At 30.5% G+C, this 18,717-nt stretch overlaps 1 pseudogene; it reads right to left on the bottom strand.

The window, feature by feature from the left end:
• Positions 1-7,131: 7,131 nt before the first annotated feature.
• Positions 7,132-7,270, bottom strand: LOC145273816 (U2 spliceosomal RNA; annotated as a pseudogene).
• Between the last annotated feature and the right edge of the window lie 11,447 nt (positions 7,271-18,717).

Genomic DNA, 18,717 nt, shown 5'->3' with positions numbered 1-18,717 from the left:
AATAAGAACTCCAATCAACATAGAATAAAACACAATGACAGACATTAATTGACGCTAGGTTGACCTTCACTTTCGCACACGCACATGCCCTTTTTATACAAATGTAAAATAATAAATCTGTTGTGATTTTCGCGACCAAGAGTTATTTTTTATGTAGAGTGCGATATTCTTTATATATATTTACAAACATTTTAATAAAACTATTTAAACCAAATAAAAGGTAATCTTTTTATGTAATGAACAATTTAATTTAAATAAATAACCGTTTATCTTTTCTTTCTTTTTAAATAAAAATATCAACCCAGAGTGTCTCATTGTGCGCGTATGCGAAGGTCATAGTCAAATTGTTGTCGATCAAAATTTGTCATTTTGTTTTTCTCGGTCAATTAGGGTCCTTAATCTTTTCTTGATCCATATATATATATATATATATATATATATATATATATATATATATATGTGTGTGTGTGTGTGTGTGTGTGTGTGTGTGTGTGTAGTAATTTATAAAATATATATGCAATTGGCAATTAAGCTACACTGAATATTCCGCGTTTAATCCACTCTATGATTCTTCAGGCTTATGCGCGAATTTTGTGGTTGTCCGTCGTTTTTATATACGCACCTTCTATTGAGATTTTAGTTGGCCAATCAGCTTACTAGTATCAGTTTAGCTTAATCGCCATATATATTTTATAAATTACTAACTAGCTCTACCTACGTATTGAGCACTTTTGAAGTAAATACTTAAAGTTTACGCATAAATTTATACTTTTGTATATTAATTTTATGTGAGTAAATGAAGTAGTAATATATATATATATATATATACTTTTTTGATGCATGAAAAACGATATTACTGTTTGTATTTAATATTTTTATTGTTATTTTTCATATTGTATTTCAAGCGGACCACCGCTCTTGGTCACATTTCATTTCGATACTTTTTTGTGACCAAGAGCGGATATCCGCTTGAAATATAAAAAATAATAAAAATATTAAATACAAAAAGTAACATCATTTTCCATACTTCAAAAACCCCTCATAACCTTTAAATCACTATCCTAGAAGCATACGTGGACTTTTAAAATTGCCTTCCTTGCTCGCTTACATTAGGTCGCCTTTTTAATGGAACGCAGTATGTACTCATATATATATATATATATATATATATACATATATATATATATATATATATATATATATATATATATAAATGTTTAGAGATACAGAATTTAAATAAAGTTTCAAATATGATGGGCGGAAGTCTCTCGAGAGCTCTTTCAGCTATCATCACATCAGGAGAAAATTGATAAGGTAAAAATAATACTATGTCGAAAGTAAAGAGTTCTGATGGGGAACTATTTCAATAGTTTTACGCTATCGATTTTCTCTTGATGAGATGATAGCTGAAAGAGCTCTCGAGAGACTTCCGCCCATTATATTTAAACTATATATATATATATATATATATATATATATATATATATATATATATATATATATACTAGCTGTACCCGGCCACGCGTTGCTGTGGCTCAGTTTGTTAAAATGGAACACATGTGAAAGTAGAGAAAAGTTTGATTCTTTTTTTCAAGAGAATATACAAATTATTTATTTTTTTTAACAGATGTTAAGAAAATAAACAGAAAAATACTTCCATCATTAATTATGCAAAAAAATAAATAAAATGTTGATTTAGTGTTTCAATATGCTTATAAATTACGATAAAACTTGCTGAGTATGCACTGTTTTACGGTTGTTGTAAAAATGGAACGGAAACTTAAATTTCGCTTCATTTTAATCTTTCTTAATTTTTTAATTGTGCCCCCCCCAAACGAATATAATCAAAACAGTAACATTCAACAATTGTACTTTATGTATATAAAACACAAAATGGGTGTTTGTATTACTGTACACATAGATTCGAAAAAGTTGTCAAAAAACAAATATATAACAAATAAATGTTATCAAAGGCAAGATAAGTTACTTTTCTGCCAAACTGGATATATTTTTTGCGTTTTTATTCAATGTAACATATTTATTCAGCTCAAAAAACATACAGTGTTTACCGATGTATTCAAAAATTCAAGATGGCGTCTCACACCCTCTTTAACACCGTAAGTATGGAAAAAGGTGTTATAAATAAAAAACTATACAAAATACTATTAAAAACCCGCCGAATATATGTCAACCTATGTCACGGTAACATATATTGAGCGAGTTTTTAACAGTATTTTATCCGGTTTTTTATTTATAACATCTTTTCCCACACTTACCGTGTTAAAGAGAGAATCAGACGCCATCTTGAATGTTCCAATACATCGGTAAACACTGTATGGTTTTCGAGCTTAATAAACATGTTACATTGAATAAAAATACGAAAAATATATCCAGTTTGGTAGAAAAGTAACTTATCTTGCCTTTGATAACATTTATTTGTTATATATTTCTTTTTGGACAACTTTTTCGAATCTATGTGTGCAGTAATACAAACCCCACAAAATAGTTATTAAAAAAAAAATTAAAAACAAAAAAAGTTAATAGCGAAAGGGAAATAATTCCATTTTTAAACGAAAAAGTCAGTTTACCTAACTTACTGTATTAATGCTATTTTTTTAAGCAAGAAAAAAAAAGGTAAATATCCAGATACGCTACTACAGAACACCGACCATTCTAATTTGTTTTTTCATAGGTAATTGAGGTTGCTGACAACGAATCTGATAGTCAAACTTGGGGCAAATTTACCGTTTGCATGGTATTTACCCCTGAACCCACGAACTTCTTTCCACCATTTTGCAGCATCCGTTTATGCTACGCGCATGCATGCTGTAGCATAAACGACGGCTTCACCAAGCAAACTATGTTGGGGGGAGGGGATTTTTTTTTCCAGGACATAGAATTTTCTAATTTTCAAAAATACATTATAGCGCTTTTTGGGTGGAACATCCCCCCCAAGCAAATTAGAGTGGTCGGTGTTCTGTAGTAGCATATCTGGATATTTACAAAAAAAAAAATATTTAGGTTTGGCTATAAATTCCTAAACTCATTTCACCTTAAATAATTTAGGTGACTGAAATAGGAATCTAATTGAATCTTTAATTTCCTGAATAGTATCCGATAATTCATTTTTCTTCGAGTTATATCGAATACATTAATACGGACTTTAGGGGCTTTTTTCGTAATGTTACTGTAAAAATTATTTTTATTGTTACAGATTACGATGCTTTAAAAAAAGCAAAAATAAATTCTTGCATTTTTTATTTACTACTGAAAACCATAACTTTAGTAAAGGTATTTTTTGTTTAAACAAAATAAAACATTTTCACCAAGAGTTAAGTAAAAATAATTAGTTCATTATATTCTGCGATCATTATTTGAAAAATACTGCAATTTTCATTAAAATTGGTTAATTTCCTGACTTTTGGTGAATTTTTAAGTAAAGGGAGGAATCAAAATGTGTATACACTTTGAACGTCGGCATTCATTTTTCGACCACGTGTGGTTAATTTAAATTAAAGTTCAATCACATGGTTACATTATCAATAAACCCATTGAAAATTTACCATATTGTAAACACATTCTGTTTACATTAAGCCTGTGGTGTTTTTTTAGTGATGCAATGTTGTCAACTGAGATTCAAAAAAAAACCCGCGAGATCAGGAGAAAATCGCTAGCCAGTTTGGCAGAAAAGTAACTTATTTTGCCTTTGATAACATTTATTTGTTATATATTTGTTTTTTGACAACTTTTTCGAATCTATGTGTACAGTAATACAAACCCGTGTACAGTAATACAAACCCCTTCGGGGAGATTGGAATGCCCCCCACACCTAAAATGTACTTGGAAAAATCGATTTTATAGTGAGATTTAAGAATGGTTAGTCGAAAAAAAGGTGAAAAACAAAACAAATAATCAATAAATAATTGTTACCAAAGGCAATAAATGCTACTTTTTTTTACTTACATGAATGAGTTTATTTTATGTTTTAAAGTATTTTCAAGCAATTTAATGTGTCTCTGGGTGCCAAATACCTCCAGATTTTCTAGAATTTCCTGCTAGATTGTAAACGAAATCTCCCGATCTAGCAGGAAAACCGCTAAATTGTAACACTGGTCACGTGACAGGAAGCGGTAATAAATAATTGTCCCTAAATAAAAAAAATGGCCTCTCGATAAAAAGAAATCCACCTATTTATCATAGAAAAATTAAGTATAATGTTATAATTAAAAAGGAATATATAAAAACACCCATGGATATAGTAAACATATTATACCAAAACGTGGAAGCCATCCGTCCAGTGGTTTTTTAGACAATTAACTCCGAACGAACCAACATTTACATTTTTATATATATAGATTCTGATCATTTTACAAACATTACTAGCTCTGTCTTGCATTGAGCACTCTTTCTTTAATAATTACACGTATGATTAAATAATTACACGAGTTCCATTGGATTTATATCTCGGAACCCAATCGGCATGTATATATATATATCTATATCTATATCTATATATATATATATATATATATATATATATATATATATATATATTAAGTACATAAAAGTTATACATGGATACGTGTTTCTTACTAACAAGCAATCCTCAGCATGGCTTCACCTTGACAAGGATCGAAACCACAACTATTATATATGTGTGTATGTGTGAGAGAGAGAGAGAGAGAGAGGCGGGGGAGGGAATAATTTTTCTGTAGATTCGAGAAAATACATGATAGGCTGTTAAAAACTTACCTTAAATCTTCCTTTCTGTAATGAATCTTGACAAAAAGAAAATGGACTTCAGTCAAGCGATACGATTTACTTATCTTTTTGCTTTGAATTCATCAACCGAAGTGATTACAACCGGCTGGTCTCTTAAGATTTTATTATTACTTCCGCGAAACAAGCAAGTCCTTCAGATCAAAGGAAGTTATTTATTTAAAAACACATTAGCCTGCGTTAAGAAAGAAATTGCTACACCAGGAATGAGAATAGCTAAATCAAACAAACATATATGACTAATTACTTTCCTTAAAAAACTCTATTTTTGATCATTATATAAATAAAATTGTATGCCCATTTCTCGTCTGTAAATAGGCGTGTTTCTCGTCTCTGTGTGACATGGAACTTATAATATTTAATGTACTTATAATCATGTTTTATTTAAATAAAAATACAGCAGTGTCAAATAAAATAAAAATGTAAAAAAAAATTAAATATTCATAAGTTGCGTAATTAAATCCACCAGAATACATGTTGGTTTTTTTGTTGAGAATTCAGAAATGTCAATGTTTTATTTGTACTTGAAAAAAGAATGATGTATTTCGTAACTTTTTCAAATATGAAAGGAATTTTATAACATTTAAATTGCCAAATAGAACATACGGTTGATCTTATAAATTCTCAGCAAATACTCATCTATTAAAAGATAGTGGGTTTTAAGAGCTATTTTGTATCCAATAATGTCATATTGGGAGAAAACAATATAATCTTAATCAAATTAGTCAGTTTCATAAGTTCGCTAAATTCATAATTTAATGACAATTTAACTTTAAAATGTTTTATTTTAAATAACAATTTGTTAAAATTCACATAATACAAAAGGAGAACGAAATTTAAATAATCCTGGACAACTCCAGTTATGTACAACTTGCATATAATATAATACAATATATTATAATATAATTTATATTGCTGATTAAACTAGCAGAACGTTCGGCGTTGCCCAGTCGTAAAATATGCTTAAATATGATATTTTAATTTCTGCAGATTTCATATTCATTATTACTATAGAGCCAATAATGTGTTGCTTATTATATTGTACCCAATATATGATAATGACCCTTCGATGTGGTCCGGTTGTAAAATACGTCAGTATTTCGTTTAACTATTATTCACCTTAACTTCACGTTTGTATACAATTTCAACTCTTTGACATTCGGTTCGTTGATTACGGTTCATATATATATGAAAGTAAAGGGATAAAATAAATCTGATGGTGTGACTTACAATGAAATATGTGTCCGTGTGTGACTATAAAGGGAAAAATTCGACGGTGTAAGTTTTAATGAAAAAAGTAGAAAACCTAAAACTTAATGTTTCATTCAATCTGTTCTTTATGAAATGTATCTCTCCGTGTTTCTATCCAGAAGAGACTTCATCTATTGAATCAAATTCACGGTCTGTTAAACGGATATTGCTTTCTTTAAAAGACAGAGTTGTGAAGTACAGGTGTCGGTTAATATGAAACAGTTTAAACTTAAGAACGGTTGCAAAAATATGCATCCATTTTTCTCTGTTTATTTTAGTAAATATTACATACTAAGATTATAAATAATCTTCGTCATATATACGTCCAAACACTTAATATTGCTCGCTCGTCTTAATTGCGGACCTGTTTATATGCGCCATCTTGTATAACAGCATTGCCACAGTTCACCTAATAATCTACTAACCAAACAATGCCGTTATAATTACTTTAGTATTTAAAATAATATTATTCTAAATTACTTTGCACATTACTAAATCAAAGAGTTTTTTTTTAAGCTTGCTGAAGTGCTTGTAACATTCGCAGCATGTACGTAATATTATCCAGTGCAAAACAATTTCCGGTATTTCGTTTTCATTTTAGTGTCAAGTAGGAACAGCGTTAACAATGGCGTATTTCGGACAGATTACGTAAACTGCCGGGAGGTTCCGAACGAAAGCTTCGTACTTTTTTTTTTTCGTTTCTGTTTTGGTTTCGCTAAAACGCTAGCCAAATTTTAAAGTGTCAAACGAAAACTTGAAAACGCTAGCAAGCAGTTAAGAATTAAGGGAAAAAAACATCATTTGGTAAATTCAATAAAAACAAGGCCGATAGCCATTAGTTGCGTGCTCTCGTGTAATGAATGAATGCGTGAATGTAGGACTGACATGAAATTCTTAAAGATAAACTAAAATGACCGAAAAATGGGCTGAAATGACTTAAATAAATAAAAAGTAAATGACTTAGAATGACTTTAATGAACTTAAGGATGAATTGAATTACCTTAAGAATGACTTGAATGCTTAAAAAATAACTGGAATCCTTCATAAACAACTTGAATGATCTGGAGAATGACTTGAATGGCTTTGAGACTGACTGGTTGCAAAGTGTGTGATCATTTTACATTAAATTAATACAGAAAAGTGATCCCCCACTTTATATCACAAAGTTACAAACATAAGTACAGCATGTAGTAAGAACAAATACTACACTTTGATCTTGGCCAAAAGGCCAAGAAAAGGGGGGTATTTCTTTGCTCCCCCACCGAGCAAATTAGGCACAAGGCCGATTTTTAATGTGAGGCGTGAAGGGGAAATGGGGACCAACTTCCCGGGGAGTATGGAAGCTGGATAGTGACAATTGGTATGAAGGGTTGCCCCTACATTGACCAAGGTCTTATATGTGGGGCTGCCCCCACATATGGTCTTTGCTTACAGTATCTGCCGGAACAGATACTACACCTTGATCCCGGCTAAATGGCCAAGAAAAGCTTGAAAAACTAAGAACAGCATCTATTAACAACATACCTTTGATCTTAACCAAAAAAAAGCCAAGCACAAAAGTGTTACGGACAGGCCGACCGACAGACGGGCCGACCGACGGACCGACGAAGTGACGTATAGAGTCGCTTGCACGCGACTAAAAAGGATACTTGTGTAGTTTAGAGAGTGTGATGAGATAAATAATGTTATTATTTAAAAAGCCATTCATAAAATAGGGAAGGTGATGGGGCTATTCTGTGCCTTCACCTAACAATTTAAAAACATAAGATACCGTCTGCCAATTGTCAGCTGCTGAGATTTTATTGGTTAAGCGGTTCGTTAACCTTCCGGCAGTTTACGTAACATGCACCGAATATGCTGACGATCCCCATTCAGCATAAGTAATGTCACTTTTTTAAATTTTATTATTTCCTTATCATTTACATCCTGGCAGTAAATAATTTAAGAGATTTACTAAACAACTTCTGGTTTGAAACAGTCTTTGTAGAGTGAAAGAAAAATAAATGTCAGCAAACTGTTTTTCGTTCCGAGATGGAGGAGCTTCGAAGTTTTGATTTTTTACTTAAAAATGTTAGTATTATTCTTCAATCGATCGATTGACGATAGGGTAGATCAACCTCATTGTTATATCATGGAAAATGACTAAACTTATAATTTGGGCTAGGACCACAGCCTATTCTTTTTTTATTGTTTTGATTCTCGAGTGTGTATCTGTTGATATCTTATATGCTTTTATATAGAGTGATGTGGTTCTCGGTTGATTAACTGTGTCTAACTTTGTCGGATATATGCTCGAGAGTCAAAATAGTGCTAAGAATATTCTGTTGTCTTATAATACCAATGTGTGGCATCCTTTTTATGAACAGAATTACTTTAATAATAGATATGATATGATATGATATGATATATATATATATATATATATATATATATATATATATATATATATATTCCTCTCTTGTCACTTCTAATTTTGGTGCTTTATCCCTTCAAATTGCTTTTTCTACAAAGTGCGACTTTCCCTCTTTTCGCAAGGACGTCTTGTCTATTTCGCAGTCAAGCAATATTGTTTACAAATTCCAATGTCGGTGTTGTGCCGTCTATATAGACAAAACGACGCAGCGTCTTTAGGTTAGAATCGCCCAGCATATTTCTCGTTTCATCCGGGATTATCAGCCTATTTCCAGGGGTACCCAATTAGTAGAATCGGTTATTGGACAACACTTAGTAGATAAAAAGGACTGTAGTTCCACATTCTCTCCGGAGTGCTTTTCTTTTTTGCATAGAGGACGCACTAAGTTCCACCTGTCTGTCCTCGAGGCACTTGCTATTAGTTTTAGCCCTCCTACTTTGTGCAAGCAGAGAAACCTTCGGATACAGTTGGAACTATTTGGGGGGGGACACATTCTACTTGGGCTTTTGTTTTTCGTCGTTATCACTTTCGTATAGGTATTTCTACAAGAAAAAGAAGAGAAAAAAATATTCAGACGAATGAAGAAGAGCGCTTCGGGTTTCGTTACAATTCGTGATATTTTTTTAATCGACTTTTTAATCGATTATTCATTTTATAACATCTGAATGTGGTTCATTTCTTTTTCATCGTTTTAAAATTTTGCAATTCTAATAAAGATATATAATATATTTTTGCAATTCTAATATATATATATATATATATATATATATATATATATATATATATATATATATATATATATATATAATGTTTTCCAATAACCAGTACAGGAAATAACGATTGCTCCTAGTCGAGCCACTTCCTATGTATATATATATATGATTTTTCGTTGATGTCCTGATCTAATTAATGTTTCGTTATAGTAATCCTTACTTTTATCGAATATATTCTCATTTTGTGATATCCTAGATATTCGTTTTTGATAAACTGGGATTAATTCACTTTTTTCATACTTTTAGGATGATTAGAATCATAGTCTATATCTAATAATGGTTGGTTTGGTTTGGTTTATTTTGGTTTGGTTTGGTTTGGTTTGTGAGACGGTTCATAAGTATTGTTGTTAAGGTTAAGCCTTATATCCAAAATATTCAGTCTAATGTTATTTATAACTTAAGTTCATTAAAGAATGGTTTAATTTTCTGTCAAGTTATTCCTATCATTCGATCGCTTTAATTGACTTAAAATTATGAATCACCTCGATATTGTCCTCCAATCTAAGCCCGGTATATTTTTATTCATCTCTTTAGTATGGGCAGATCTACTAAATCTATTATTTACGCAAAGTCCAGAACCTATCTTAATATCAAAGTAGGTGCTCTCTTATATATTATCGTATAACATTTTTCTCACTGGTTTTATAATGTCTATTTATAATCTAGTTATATTTGTTTTATTTTCTGCTAATTTCATTGCTGTTAAAAATAGTCTAAATATGAGCCAATATCAAACATAATGAATTTATTTTTTGTGTATTTAGGTGTTTTCTGGAACCAATCTCTAACCTCACCAGAAGAAATCTAAAAGTTATGTTGTTAGTTAGATTTCAAAGTAGGTATAATCCTGTCCAATATCCTTTTATTAATATTAACTAAATCAGAAACATATGGTGTTATTAATATTATGCTGGGTTTATTCTTGAAGTCAGGTTTATGATCTTTCAACAAAAACCGTAGTTTAAGTGGTGTATATATTTCTACTTTATCTTAAATTTTCATTTTTGTTTTCACATATACTTAATGCTAATATATTTGTTATAAGATCTTCTGTTGTTTTAATATTTTTATTTAGTTCACTCAATATATATATATATATATATATATATATATATATATATATAGTTATTTTTTATATCTATAGACTCTAGTTTTTCATGTTTTGCAATCATCCGTACAGGAAATAACGATTGCTCCTAGTCAAAGGATCTGAACTCCGTTACGAACACACTTTTAACCCCATTAGCAAGGAACGTTACCCCTAGTCCATCGAGAATTTACAGAAATTTCACATTTATAACGCCAAATACAATTATAACGTTATTAAGATGATTTAAAGTGTTCGAACTACCAGGAATTGCGCTATCACACAAGGACAGCCGACCTCTTTTTATTTCTCAGACAGTGCTCAACTTTTAAGAATTTAGTTAAAATTATAAATAATTATATATTTTCAAAATAGTAACTACCATTCCCAATGCACTTTTCCCAGCTATAAACGAGAGCCTTAATGCCTAAGTTGTAAAATTCAGCGCCTGCCGAGGCGGTCCGTTTTTCCACGCCTGCGGTTACGGTGTTTTTGTTAAAAAAATGCTGTCTATTGTATGCGCTCTTTTGAGGTCAGAACAATTGGACGACTCATAGTATGAGGTCGGGACTATACTGTGAGTGAATCAACACCGTTCAGCCGAAGTTTGTCACGCATTCTGTGGTCTTCAAACTTGTGCGTGGTATGGCGTTGTTGTGTGGCAAACAGAATGTTTCCCTTTTCTATAAATCCGAGCTTCAACTTTGTAAACATTTCAACGTAACGATCAGAGTTAAGAGTCAACTCTGGTTCCAAGAAATTCAGAAGGATGGCGCCCTTCCTGTCCCACAAGAGGGTACACATTACTTTGCTTGCAAATGTTTGCATCTTGAACTTCTTTCTTTCTATGGGGCGTGAGTGGTGCCATTCGATCGACTGTCGTTTGGACTCTAGCGCGTAGTGGTGACACCACGTCTCGTCACCAGTGATGATGCGGTCCAAGAACCTGTCACCTTGAACTATCTTATAGACATCCAGTCGTTGGTTGTTTTAGTTCTGCGTGAACATTCATAGACCCCTCCTAGCACACAGATTGCTGTATGTTAGGGATGACAACATTGTTTTCATCACACGGACACCCACATGAAATTGTACACGCACTCTATTTTCCGTTATTCGACGATCAGCGGTGATGAGTTGATGAAGATGCGCAGTGTTTTCGGAGGGGGGAGGCTGTGCATAAGCGCATAGAGCGTACTTTGTTACACACATTTCTGTCATTATTCTGGATTCGACGAACCCATCTTATAACTGTGTCGGAATCAATTGAATTGGCTCCATAAACGTCCAACGGGCGCCGGTGAATGTTGAACGGTTCAAGTTTTATCTGCATGGAGGAATTCAATGACGTATCTTTGTTTCTGACGCAGATCTATAACACAGGGTGGTTTCTTTTATATACACTCTTAATATCTTCAACTAGAGGTAGAAACCTTCAGGTTATGAATGCATCAGTTCAGCCATCATAACAATGCAATATGGACTCCATTCTGTTTCCTTCGGGCGGAATAAAAGTAGGTGTTACTTTTGAGACAATCCTCGTAAATACATATATTTATCTGTGATATATATATATATATATATATATATATATATATATATATCACAGATATATATACATATATATATATATATATATATATATATATATATATATATATATATTGTATTTTGTGTACAGAAAGTTGTTAGATGAGACAAGTCATTGGTGCCGTCGGTTTCAAGCCCGATACTTAGGCCTGTTTAAGATATCCATATCAAGCTCTCTTCAGCCAATACTCATCTATTCTATAACCGGAAGTGGAAAATATATATACCTCGCGATTTCACGTTTAACTCTCGTCTTATTAAATCCCCTCGCGTTTATTTATCAGATGATGATGATTTCATTAACTTTAAATTTTGAATTATTTTAATTTTAAAATCTAATTTCGATTGAAATTGTTTTCCATGATTTTTTTAATACATAACACGATTTTAATTTTAAACCAAATTAATTTAAACACCTAATTTTTTTATATATAAAAATTCAAACTTAAAAGTTATATCAATATCGATTAAAAACTTGAAATTTCGTTTAATTATATCGAATTACGTTTAAAATTTCAAAGTTTGGGGAAGTGAGTATTTATCTAGTGTAAGGGATTTTCCTAGTATATTAAGGAACTGTCCTATTATATGTTTCCTATAGTTTTAAAATTGAAGCAGATTATAAATTACATTTATAAAGTATGATTTTTTTTTTAATTTATACATTAATTTAAAATCTATAATAAAATTACGATTAAAATCCCATTTTTCCGACTAAAAACAATTTTAGCATTTACAAGTTTACTAAAGTTTTTTTTTTTTTTTAATATTTTTAATACATATGTATATAATCAAAATCTAAGTTTTATTTTTTTTCATTCAGTCAGTTTAATAGGAGTGCCTTCCTTCTGTGTATACAATTTTTCAAAAATTCCTCACATTTAAACATCTTATTTTTGGATCATGAATTGCCCGGAGGATGTGGTATTTTTATGCATTACAGAGCGAGCATTGTCTTGTGGCGCTATTTCTCCGTGACACTGTTTCTAGCACACTCTACAGCATGGCCGAGTAGTTATTTGGCCATGTGCGTAGAGATACAAAGAAATGTCTTCCCATAATTCCCTTTCTAAGCAGCCCTTTTCTGCGCGGACCCCTATGAAGTGAAGACGTATATTCTGTCTCTCTGTAAATGAGAGGGGCACCCCTCCCTCAACACTAGTTAGGGTAAGTTAGTAAGCTTTGAAAAGCCTATTGTCCAGTTTTAAATTGTAAAAGTTTTTTTGTAATATATATTGTATCTATAATGTAAAATAAATTAGTTATGCTCCATATATATTACACTTGTGTCGCGCGTCGTCTTTCTTGTGCTGCCATAAATGTCTGCCATAAATGCCTTAATTGAAACAACCAAGCGGTCCGGAGGATGAAGAAAGAAAAATCCAGCCAGAACGCCATTGGGTGAAGAAGTCATCCTAAGAGAAGGAGCCACACCCAGATCCAACATCTCAGGTATGATTTTCTTCTTGATACACTGATGACTGACCCATCTTTACGTCTTCCCGAGACCACTTTAAGACATTTAGTGTAACATGTGAAGCCGCTCACACCTCAGAGACCGACTGATAGTATTATAGACTTAATTCCGGAGCGTATGCTGGTTTGTGCTCTATTTTTTTTCTATTTTATGGAAAAAGTGTATTCTTTTCTTAAGCTCCAACACTCGAGTAGCTAATGCTGTATTTATCCTTGCTTTTGCTCTAAAGGAGCTCATATATGCATAGTATCTTTGCTTAAATTTTCCTTGTGTAATGCCTATATATTTTTCCGGTATGTTTATAGATTGGTCTGTTATTGTGGACTCATAAACAAGGGATTCAGCTTTACAATTACTCTCTAATGAACAACTATTTTTTGGTCTTACATGAGCAGTCTGCGTTATCTATCTTTTTGGGTTCCTTAGATATAATCGACTTGATTGATAGAGCTGTTGAGTAACTAACTTTCACGGTGTTTCTATTAAAAATTTTATGCAGTTTGTGTTTTTCTGGAAAATGCTTATCTAGAAGTCTAAGAAAAAAATGTCCTACTCTAGTTTTTGTATTCAATGAGAACATAGGTAAGAACCAAATTATCGTCTGTCTCCTATTTCGTTTTTTTATTTTCTTTTTTATCCTGGTTCTGTTGAAATTTTATGTTTTCTCTGAGCCCACTTTTATGTAGAGCTTCGTTATAATATGGTGCTGTTTGTTCAAACACTTCAGCGTTCGAAGAAAGTCGTGAAATTCTTTTGCTAATGTTTGCTACCACATTTTTAAACACTGTGGATGGGTGGCATGAACCTTTATTTGTGTACATGAGTTATTCATTTAGTTTGTGGAAGGATTTATGTATTTTCTTCTCGAGATCTTGCATCTACAAAATATACTCTATCTAAATTTGTGTTTATGGTTATTTTAAAATCTACTCTATCTAAATTTGTGTTTATGGTTATTTTAAAATCTACTCTATCTAAACTTGTGTTTATGGTTATTTTAAAATCTACTCTATCTAAATTTGTGTTTATGGTTATTTTAAAATCTACTGTATCTAAATTTGTGTTTATGGTTATTTTAAAATCTAGCTCTTTAAAAATTCAGCTAGGTCCTTCCTAAGCCTGTCTAGTGAACATCCATTGTAGTCACGCAATAGTCAAAGTCTATCATCCCTATATAACCAGAAAAAGTGGTCTTGCGATTTATTTTTCATGGTATCTAATAGGAAAGGTCATCCTCATGTTTAAGCGTCAAAAAATAAAAGGGTCTCACTTGCTTGCATGATGGTTTCCTTATTTTTGACGATAAAACATGCTTCAAAAAATCAAATCCCGAAGACCTTTTGATGTCGCAATGGGTTGTATGACAGTGCGTCGATCCATGACCCAAAAATCTGTTTAAATGTGAGGAGTGAATCTTTGAAAAACACACAGAAAGAAAGGCACTCCTAAAATACTGAGTCAATAAAAAAGATAAAACTTAGATTTTGATTATATATATATATATATATATATATATATATGTATTTAAAAAAACATTTTTAACTTTAGTAAACTTGTAAATGCTAAAATTGTTTTTAGTCGGTAAAATGAGATTTTAATCGTAATTGTATTATAGATTTTAAATCAATTTATTATGTATAAATTAAAAAATATCATACTTTATAAATGTAATTAATAATCTGTTCCATTTTTTAAACTATAGGAAAAATATAATAGTGTTAATATACTAGGAAAATTCCTTAGGCTAGATAAATACTCTTCCCCAAACTTTGAAAGAGTTGGAATTTTTTAAAAGAAATTTTAAAAAGTATTTCGAAATTTTAAACGTAATTCGATATAATTAAACGAAATGTTAAGTTTTTAATCGATATTGATATAACTTTTAAGTTTGAATTTTTATATATAAAAAAATTAGATTTTTAAATGAAATTGGTTAAAAATTAAAATCATGTTATATATAAAAAAAAAAATTATGGAAAAAAATTTCAATCGAAATTAGATTTTAAAATTAAAACAATTCAAAATTTAAAGTTAATGAAATCATCATCATCCGATAAATAAACGGGGGGATTTAGCAAAACAAGAGTTAAACGTGAACTCGTGATGTATATATATTCTCCACTTTCGGTTATAAAATAGATGAGTATTAGCTGAAGAGAGCTTGATATGGATATCTTAAACGGTCATAAGTATCGGGCTTGAAATCGACGGTATCAATAACTTGTCTCATCTAACAACTTTCTGTACACAAAATACAAAATATAAATACGCTCTTATATTTTTCTTTTTAATTGAGCATTCTGCTGGATTTCTTTTTTAAAAAAACTATATATATATATATATATATATATATATATATATATTCTCGCCAGATCACCGAAGTTAAACAATGTTGAGCCTGGCCAGTACCAGATGGGTGACCATTTGGGAAGGCGAGGCGCTGTATGTACCTTCTGGGATTGTTGAGCGTGGTGCCAGCACCCTCATCCCGTAAAAAGAACTATGTCGCTACAAAAACATCTACAAAGTTGTAGATAGCCTATGACCCTTAGGGGCTCAACGCTATGGATGGATGGATAGATGGATGGATATATATAAACATACATATATATATATATATATATATATACTCGGGTTTTTTTATATTCAAAAGTAATGGACTAATGAATTCAACGAGGTTGTTAGATAGTGCTCAATAAAAAGAGCTGATAATACTTGTTTATTGTTATATAAACATGCTCACATCCCGCTGCTACAAATAGCCACTTCTTTCAATCAAACAACAGATATCAGCAGGCAGCGACTTGACTATTCAAAAGTTCAATGAATAATGGATTTTTATTTTAGGTAGGAACTCTTTAGAAGTTGGAGTTAAAAAACTTAAAACACAGAACTTTAATTAAATAAAAAAGTAAAAAGGGAGAGGCAATTTAAATAAAGTTAAAAGATTACAATGGGGAGAGAGTGATTGAGAAGAGAAAAAAAAAGGAATAGAGACAGAAATAGAGAAAGAAAATAGAGAGAAAACAAAATAGAGAGAAAAAGAAGAGAGAATATATATATATATATATATATATATATATATATATATATATATGATATGGAGAAGAAAAGAAAAAAGATATAAATGGTTATTATAAAGAGAATAAGAACTAGAAGGAAAAGGAAAGAATAATGAGATCTAGTTAAATAGAGAAAGAGAGAAAGTAAGAATTTGACAGTATATAGAAAAAGAAAAAGAAAAAGAAAAAGATCTGCGTGTCAACCAATTTATGAACAATTATACAATTCAGTAATGAAACATATTATTACAAATACAAACAGAAGATACAATCCAAGCGTCAGAAATGAACATGTCAAAAAAGGCAGTGAATGTATTCAGCTAGCATATTTATCCTCTTACATACGTCCACGAGTAAAATCAACGCAATTCAAACATACGTCTACCATTAATTAGGCCCTTTATGCTAAATGATATAAGTTTAAAGTTTTCGCGTTTTTATTAGATAAATATATAAATAAAAGAAGAAAATAATGATAAAACAATATTAAAATTATTATTAATAACAATAAACATAATGGTTATGATAATTATAATAATAATAATAATAATAATAAAAACAGAATAAAATTAATATTTATTATCTTTTTAATATAACATATTTAGCTATAAGAGGGGATTAAATAAATTAAATAGGTCCAATAATTATAAATAAAAAACTACTAATATTTATGTATATAAAAAGAATACAATACAGATATGTATATACACACACACACACATATATATATATCCATATATACACACACATACACATATATATATATACATACATATATATATACATATACATGCACATAAGTAAAGGTGTAACTATACTATTAAGTTGGAAGTTTAAGCTATTTAAGTATAGATATAAAGTCATATTAAATCACAAAATAATACATTCAAGACCAGATTACTAATAACACAGATACAAGTACACTTATCTATAAATATATAAATATATTCAGGCAAAAGAAGTAATTAAATCAACGAAATACTCAAAAGTAGCGACGCACAGGTAGATAGTACCCAAATTAAAAATAATAAGATACATATGTATATACCCACAGAGAACCAACCGACATACAAATAAGCATATATATATATATATATATATATAATCTTATGTATACACATACATACAAAAAATACACAAATATATGCACACAATCATATTCTAATAAACAACAACGCACACACACATATATATACTCACACATAAATATGTATAATTTACATAAATTATATATATAGAAATACATAAGAATACAAATAATTTGGCAAGAGTACAGATAGATGCATACACACATAGAAACATACAAATGGATTGAATAAACATGGGAGGGTATACCAAATAATATAGAAATATATAAATCTAAGTACACACGGTCATAAAATAAATACATAGACACATACATATACACATAGACACACAGGTATATAAGATAGGAGAAGTAAAGAATGAAATCAGGAGGGGAGAAAGTATATTAATAGTATTTTAATAAATTATAGAAATCAGTGACAATTTTAAATTTATTTAAATTTTATATCTAAACTAAATTACTTAAAAGATGGTTTTTATAATGTTTGCAATTAATTGAATTTTCGTGCTTCTTATTTAATAATTTATCTCTTTCTCTAAAAGTAAGTATAAATAATTTCTCATAAAGACATAGGTAGCAAGGCGAGTTTAAAGATGAACAGGTTTTCAGTTTCTTTAAAATTTTCCAATTTACAATTGGGGAGTAACCTTGCTCTACTAGTTCATTGTAATATTTAGACAAGGAAGTTCTATTTTTGTACTCATTATTTTCAAAAGAGCACTTGTGACCGGTAAATCTTTCTTTAAAATTGTTATTTGTCATTCCTATGTAATATTTTTTTTCATTCGGATTTTCCTTAGTAGAAATAGTTGCTTGGTACACTACAGAAGTAATTTGACAATTTCCTTTAAGAGGGCATTTTGATTTAATTCTACAGTTACAACTTTCGGTAGCAATGGGTGTGCTATTTTTGTTTAATATTTTGTTATTATGTTTTTTAATTATTTTTTCAAGGTTTTCATTACAGCTATAACTAAGTTTTATTGTATTTTTATTGAAAATTTTATGTAGTATGTTATTAATAGGGAAGTGCTTTTTAATTAAGTTTAAGAATTTCATTCCTAGATTTGTTTTAAGTTTCAGATTAAAAGGGGGATTGTACCACAGGATTTTTCTCTTACGGTTTCTATTTGTATTTGTGTTTGGGTGTGTTGGTTCTATGAACTCAATTTGGGTGTTTTTGTATCCACTATCCTTA

Source organism: Euprymna scolopes, unplaced genomic scaffold (genome assembly GCF_053919585.1).
Source record: "Euprymna scolopes isolate OS-2025 unplaced genomic scaffold, ASM5391958v1 sca20, whole genome shotgun sequence".
In the NCBI taxonomy this organism is placed as follows: domain Eukaryota; kingdom Metazoa; phylum Mollusca; class Cephalopoda; order Sepiida; family Sepiolidae; genus Euprymna; species Euprymna scolopes.
The sequence above is the reverse complement of the archived record's forward strand: the minus strand, read 5'-3'. Positions and strand labels throughout refer to the sequence as shown.